The sequence below is a fragment of the Coregonus clupeaformis genome, unplaced genomic scaffold (assembly GCF_020615455.1).
Source record: "Coregonus clupeaformis isolate EN_2021a unplaced genomic scaffold, ASM2061545v1 scaf1457, whole genome shotgun sequence".
Taxonomy (NCBI): Eukaryota; Metazoa; Chordata; class Actinopteri; order Salmoniformes; family Salmonidae; genus Coregonus; species Coregonus clupeaformis.
In genome coordinates, this window is record NW_025534911.1 from 130201 (window position 1) to 138476 (window position 8276).

At 39.9% G+C, this 8276-nt stretch overlaps 1 pseudogene; it reads left to right on the top strand.

Annotated features, from left to right (window-relative positions):
• Positions 1-2413, top strand: part of LOC123481124 — a 49568-nt pseudogene extending 47155 nt beyond the window's left edge.
• Positions 2414-8276: the final 5863 nt, after the last annotated feature.

Consider the following 8276-nt stretch of genomic DNA (forward strand, 5'->3'; position numbering starts at 1 on the left):
CTCACAACCACACTATGACATCTCACAACCACACTATGACATCTCCACAACCACACTATGACACCTCACAACCACGCTATGACACCTCACAACCACACTATGACACCTCACAACCACACTATGACACCTCACAACCACACTATGACACCTCACAACCACACTATGACACCTCACAACCACGCTATGACCCTCACAACCACACTATGACATTCTCACAACCACACTATGACACCTCACAACCCACACTACGAACAGGTAAAGTAGCTAGGTCACCTCACAACCACACTGTGTGTGTGTGGTGTCTTAATGTACAGTGCATTGGGAAAGATTAGACCCCTGACTTTTTCCACATTTTGTTACTTTACAGCCTTATTCTAAAATGGATTAAATATGTATAATTTACACACAATACCTCATAATGACAAAGGGATTTTATACATTTTTGTAAATGTATTAAAAAAGAATGGAAATTACTATTTTACATAAGATTAGACCCTTCTATGAGACTTGGAGCTCAGGTGCATCCTGTTTCATTGATCATCCTTGAGATGTTTCTACAACTTGATTGGAGTCCACCTGTGGTAAATTAAATTGATTGAATGATTTGGGAAAGGACACACCTGTCTACATAAGGTCTACAGTTGACAGTGCATGTAGAGCAGAAACCAAGCCATGAGGTGAAGGAATTGGTTAAGTAGAGAACCGAGACAGGATTGTGGAGAGGCAACAGATCTGTGGAAGGATACCAAAAATGTTGCAGCATTGAAGGTCCCCAAGAACACAGTGGCTCCACATTCTTAAATGGAAGAAGTTTAGAACTATCAAGACACTTCCTAGAGCTTCGGCGCCAAACGGAGCAGTGGGAGGGGAAGGGTCTGTAGGAAGGTGACTAAGAACCCGATGGTCACTCTGACAGAGCTCAGACTTCCCCCCTCTCTGTGGAGATAGGAGAACCTTCCAGAAGGACAAACCAACTATGCAGAATTCCACCAATCAGGCCTTTATGGTAGAGTGGCCAGATTTGGAAGACCTCAGTAAAAGGACATGACAGCCCAATGGAGTTTGCCAAATAAAGGGATTCTCAGACCATGAGAAACAAGTGATTCTTCTGGTCTGCTGAAACCAAGATTGAACTCTTTGGGCCTGAATGCCAGGCGTCACGTCCTGGAGGAAACCTGGCACCATCTCTAAGCAGTGAAGCATGGTGGTGGGATCATGCTGTGGGGATATTTTCAGCGGAGGGACTGGGAGACTAGTCAGGATCGTGGGAAAGATGAATGGGAGCAAAAGTAATAGAGAGGATCCTTGATGAGAACCTGTCAGAGGAGGACCTCGTAGACTGGGGCGAAGGTTCACCTTCCACCAGGGGACAATCGAATTTAAGCACACAGCAAGACAACGCAGGAGTGGAGTCTGGACAAGTTCTGAATGTTTTGGAGTGGCCCAGCAGAGCCCGATTGAACCCGATGGAACATGAGAGACCTGAAAATAGCTGTGAGACCATCCAACCTGGACAGAGCTTGAGAGGATCTGCAAAGAAGAATGGGAGAAACTCCAAATACAGGTGTGGATAAGTTTGAAGCTCATACCTAAGAAGACTCGAGGCGTAATGTGACAAAGGTGCTCAACAAAGTACTGAGTAAAGGGTTGAATACTTAATAATGTGATATTTAGTTGTTTATTTTTAATACATTTGCAAAAAATAAAACCGCTTTTGCTTTGTATTATGGGGTATGTGTGTAGATTGATGAGGGGGGAAAACAATGTAATCCATTTTAGGATAAGGCTGAAAAAGTAAGGTTGGAATATTCTCCGAAGGCACTGTATGTGTGACTACTGGCGTGGTGGGTGGCCTGAGCAGGCTCTGAACCCAGAGTTTAAGGGTTAATGTGGGTTAATGTGGGTTAAATGTGGGTTAATGTGGGTTAGATGTAGGTTAATGTGGTAATGTGTGTAATGTGTGTTTGTGTGTGTTAAGGGAAGTGTGTTAATGTGTGTTAATGTGGATAAGGTTAATGTGTGTTAATGTGTGTTAATGTTGTTAATGTGGGTTAGTGTGTGTAATTGTGTGTTAATGTGGGTTAATGTGTGTTAATGTGTGTTAATGTGTGTTAATGTGTATTGTGTTAAGTGTGTTAATGTTAGTGTGTGTTAATGTGTGTTAGTGTGTGTTAATGTGTGTTAGTGTGTGTTAATGTGTGTTAATGTGTGTTAATGTTGGTTAGGTGTGTGTTAATGTGTGTTAATGTGTGTTAATGTGTGAAGTGTGTTAATGTGTGTTAATGTGTTCAGGTGTTGCAGTGGCTCTGAAGCAGGCTTTGACCCCAGAGTTAAGGATATCAGTACCAGTGCTCTCTAACTGCAGAGCTGTTGGGCCAACGCCCCATCAACCACGGGTACAAGATCATCACCGGTGAGACAATAATGTTGTGGTTGGAATAGACTGTAACCCAGCGTTTCCAAACTGGCTCTGGGGACCCCAAAGTGTAGGGATGTAGTTATTAGTGGTTAACTAGGGATGGGCTCAGTTATTAACCCGTGTGTTAACTTAGGATGGGCTCAGTTATTAACCCTGGTGTGTTTAACTAGGGATGGGACATGTTATTAACCCGAAGTGTTAACTAGGATGGGCTCAGTTATTAACCCTGTGTGTTAACTAGGGATGGGCTAGTTATTAACCCTGTAAGAGTTAACTAGGGATGGGCTCAGTTATTAACCCTGTGAGTTAACTAGGGATGGGCTCAGTTATTAACCCTCCTGTGTGTTAACTAGGGATGGGGCTCAGTTAATTAACCCTGTGTGTTAACTAGGGATGGGCTCGGTTATTAACCCTGTGTGTTAACTAGATGGGCTCAGTTATTAACCCTGTGTGTTAACTAGGGATGGGCCGGGTATTAACCCTGTGTGAGTTAACTAGGGATGGCTCAGTTATTAACCCTGTGTGTTAACTAGGGATGGGCTCAGGTTATTAACCCGTGTTAACTAGGATGGGCTCAGTTATTAACCCTGTGTGTTAACTAGGGATGGGCCAGTTATTAACCCTGAGTGTTAACTAGGGATGGGCTAGTTATTAATGTGTGTTAACTAGGGATGGGTACGTAGTTATTAACCCTGTGTGTTAACTAGGGATGGGCACGGTTATTAACCCGTGTGTTAACTAGGGATGGGCTCAGTTATTAACCCTGTGTAGTTAACGAGGGATGTGGCTTAGTTATTAACTCCTGTGTGTTAACTAGGATGAGTACAGTTATTAACCCTGTGTGTTAACTAGGGATGGGGCACAGCTATTAACCCCGTGTGTTAACTAGGATGGGACGGGTTATTAACCCTGTGTGTTAACTAGATGGGACGTTATTAACCCTGTGTGTTAACTAGGGATGGGCACAGTTATTAACCCTGTGTGTTAACTAGATGGGACGGTTATTAACCCGGTGTTAACTAGGGATGGGCACGTATTAACCCGTTAGATGGGACGGGTTATTAACCCTGTGTGTTAACTAATGGGCTCAGTTATTAACCCTGTGTGTTAACTAGTTGGGTAACGGGTATTAATATCCCAACGGACGAATATTATAATGTGTGTTAACCCTGTGTGTTAACTAGGGATGGGCACGGGGTTATTCAATATCCCAACGGACGATATAATACTGTTGTTGTTAACCCTGGTGTGTTAACTAGGGATGGGACGAAGAAATCAACGGAAAATTAATATTTAACCCGTGTGTTAACTAAGGATGGGCACGTGTTATTAATATCTGAACGGAGAATATTATAATACTGTTGTTGTTAACCCGGTGTTAACTAGGGATGGCACGGTTATTAATATCCCAACGGACGCTAATATTATAATACTTGTTGTTGTTAACCCTGTGAGTTAACTAGGGATGGGCACGGTTATTCAATATCCAACGGACGTTAATATTATAATATTGTTGTTGTTAACCCTGTGTGTTAACTAGGATGGGATTGGTATTAATATGAACGGAAATTTATTATAATATTGTGTTGTTAACCCGTGTGTTAACTAGGGATGGGACGGATTCAATATCCAAACGGAGAATATATAATACTGTTGTTGTTAACCCTGTGTGTTAGACTAGGGATGGCACGGATTAATATCCAACGGACGTTAATGTTGTACATTTCTTGTTGTTGTTAACCCCGTGTGTTAACTAGGGATGGGAGGTATTGAAATCCCAACGGACGTTAATATTATAATAGTTGTTAAACCCTGTGTGTTAACTAGGGATGGGCACGGTTATTCAATATCCTAACGGACGTTAATATTATAATACTTGTTGTTGTTGTTAATTCCTGTGTGTTAACTTAGGGATGGCCACGGTTATTCAATATCCTAACAGACGAAATATAATATGTGTGTTAACCTGTGTGTTAACTAGGATGGGACGAAATATAACGGACGTTAAATTATAATACTTGTTGTTGTTGTTAACCGGTGTTAACTAGGGATGGCCACGGATTAATATTAACGGACGTAAATTATAATATTTTTTGTTGTTGTTAACCCTGTGTGTTAACTAGGGGATGGCCACGGTTATTCAATATCCCCAACGGACGTTAATATTATAATACTTGCTGTTGTTAACTCCTGTGTGTAATAGGGATGGCCACGGTATTAATATCAACGGAGTAATATTATAATACGTTGTGTTGTTTTAACCCTGTGTGTTAACTAGGGATGGCCACGGTATTAATATCCCAACGGACGTTAATATTATAATAGTTGTGTTAACCCAAAGGTGTGTTAACTAGGGATGGCACGGGTTATTAAATCCCAACAGACGAATATTATAATATTGTGTTGTTAACCCGTGTGTTAACTAGGGATGGAATAGTATTAATATGAACGGACGTAATATTATAAATTTGTGTTAACCCTGTGTGTTAACTAGGGATGGGCACGGGATTAAATAACAGACGTAATATTATAATACTTGTGTTGTTAACCCTGTGTGTTAACTAGGATGGGCACGGTTATTCAATATCCCAACGGACTAATATTATAATATTGGTGTGTTAACCTGTGTGTTAACTAGATGGGATGAAAATCAACAGACGTAAATTATAATACTTGTTGTTGTGTTAACCGTGTGTTAACTTAGGGATGTGGAAGGTTATTCAACATCCCAACAGACGTAATATTATAATACTTGTTGTTGTTGTTAACCCGGTGTTAACTAGGGATGGGCACGGTTATTAATATCAACGGACGGAAAGTAATACTTTGTTGTTGTTAACCCGTGTGTAATAGGGATGGGCACGGATTAATATCAACGGATAATATTATAATATTGGTGTTGTGTTAACCCTTGTGAACTAGGGACGGGCACGGGTTATTCAATATCTAACGGACGAATATTAGAATACTTGCTGTTGTGTTAACCCTGTGTGTTAACTAGGGATGGGCACGGGTATTCAACATCCCAAACGGACGCTCAAATTATAATAGTTGTTGTAACCCGGTGTTAACTAGGGATGGGCACGGTATTCAATATCCCAACGGATCGCAATATTATAATACTTGTTGTTGTTGTTAACCCAGTGTGTTAACTAGGGATGGGACGATTAATATCCAACAGACGTTAATTATAATGGTGTGTTAACCGGTGTTAACTAGGATGGGAATATTAATATCCCAACGGAGTTAATATTAGAATATTCTGTGTGAGTATTATTTTGTAATTTCAAAACAATTTATAGGTTCCTATTTTAACATTGAAAAATGTATGTTTTATTAAAATATATAGATTTGATGATGGTTAATAAAATGATTCATGTTAATATTTGTTAATATAATATATTTTGTTAATTTAATAAAACAAACTTTTCAATGTTGGTTTTATGACGTGCGCCATTAAAATACCTGGGAAGCTGGTTGTAGTTCTTCACGCGTGTGTTGCTTTTGTTGTTTAAAGCTGCAAAATATACACAAATGATGATATCTGATGAAATTGCTTTAGAAAGGGGCACAAAAGACAGGGATGTTCTCCATGTGCCTGCTTTGAGAAAGGGGCACCAGACAGGGATGTTCTTTCCCCTCATGTTTGCTTTAGAAAGGGGCACAAGACAGGATGTTCCCCCTCATGTTTGCTTTAAGGGACCAGACAGGGATGTTCCCCTCATGTATTGTTAGAAAGGGGCACCAGACAGGATGTCCCCCCCCCTTATATGCGCACTCATGGTTAGCTCACGTGCCCTCAAGCTGGCTTCGCTCTGGGGCGTGTCATTGCGAACGATTCTGTTGCAAAAAAACGTTTCTTGAACGGAAGCAAAACTAAAATGGGGAGGGGATTAACTGAATTTGTCAATAGAAACTCTTGTTTTAGTTTGCAAACTGTTTGGACAAATGATTCCACACCTTCCTCCCATTGATGCCAGCGTGGTAGTTGGTTGGTGTGTGTAGAATATGTATTATTCCTACAAAATAGTCCAAATTGGTGGAGGAAATGAAATAATAACTTGTTAGAAAGTATTTAAAAAAAAATATGGAAAAGTGGTGGGCATATGTATTACCCCCTTTGTATATGAAGCCTAAATAAGATTGGTGAAATCAATTACAAAGTAACATAATTAGTTTAATAAAGTCACCTGTGTGCAATCTAAGTGTATAGATAAAGTATATATAATGAAAGAGAGTTGCAACACCACTAAAGGCGAACAAGAAAAGAAGAAACCAACAGTAGGGACAAAGGGGATAGGGGGTATAAAAGAAAATTGAATATCCCACTGGAGCACCATTTAAATCTATTATTAAAAACAATGGAAAGAATATGGCACCACAGTAAACCTGCCAAAGGGCGTCCACCAAAACTCACGGACCAGGTAAGGAGGGCATTAATCAGAGGAAAAAAGAGATAAAGAAATCCTGAAGGAGCTGCAAAGCTCCACAGCGGAGATTGGAGTATGTATAGGACTACTTTAAGCCGTACACTCACAGAGCTGGGCTTTAGGAAGAGTGGCCAGAAAAAAGCATTGCTTTAAGAAAAAAAATAAATATAAATTGGAATAGTGAGACTAGATTGAGCTTTTGGCATCAAGGAGTGGTAAACGCTATGTCTGGCGCAAACCCAAACTCCTCATCACCAGAGAACACCATTACCCCACAGTGAAGCATTTTGGATACAAACCCAAATCTATTTTAATTCCAGGTTGTAAAGCAACAAAATAGGAAAAATGCTAAGGGGGGTGAATATTTGGAAAGCCACTGTAGCTGAGAAGGAAAAGTAGACTGTGAGGTGGAATTGAGGTACGGTAATGGAAGTACAGGTGCAATGCTTCACCATCTGGAAAAGCGACAAGCACTAAGACCCAAACTGTTGCTGGTAGCAGGCAGCTGCGTTGTGAATTTACGGGACATTTTATGCATTTTTCTTTATTGTTTTAATGGAAAACTGGTTTTATTATTTGTTTTTTTGCTGTTTTTAAACGTAAGAATAGTGGTCATTTGTCACATCCCTAGTTGCTATATGGTTGTCTTAATGTTGTTATATGGTTGTGTTAATGTTGCTATATGGGGAAGAGGGGGTATGTTGTTTATGGTTGTTTATTGTTGCTATATGGTTGTGTTAATGTTGTAAATGGTTGTGTTTGTTGCTATATGGTTGTGTTAATGTTGCTACATGGTTGTGTTAATGTTGCTATATGGTTGTGTTAATGTTGTTATATGGTTGTGTTAATGTTGTTATATGGTTGTGTAATGTTGATATATGGTTGTGTAATGTTGCTATATGGTTGTGTTAATGTTGAATGGTTGTGTAATGTTGTGGTTGTGTTAATGTATATGGTTGTAGTTAATGTTGTATATGGTTGTGTTAATGTAATGTGGTATAAATCATCGATTGTACATACACGTGTTTAGCAGAGTTTAGGGTGTAGCTTAAATGCTTGTGCTTCTAGCCCGACAGGTGCAGTATCTAGCAAGTAATATTAATACTTCAACATATACCCAATACAAACAAATGGTTGTGTTAATGTTGCATGGTTGTGTTAATGTTGCTATATGGTTGTGTTAATGTTGCTATATGGTTGTGTTAATGTTGCTATATGGTTGTGTTAATGTTGCTATAATATGGTTGTGTTAATGTTGCTATATGGTTGTGTTAATGTTGCTATATGGTTGTGTTAATGTTTCATGATAACCACCTGATCTTATTGGACTGAGCTCCAACGGGACGGACGGAGGACGAGCTGAGAAGGTTTTAGAAGCTTGCTGCCATCGGCTGCAACAAGAACACCTGCCCAGGTAAGTAACCGAC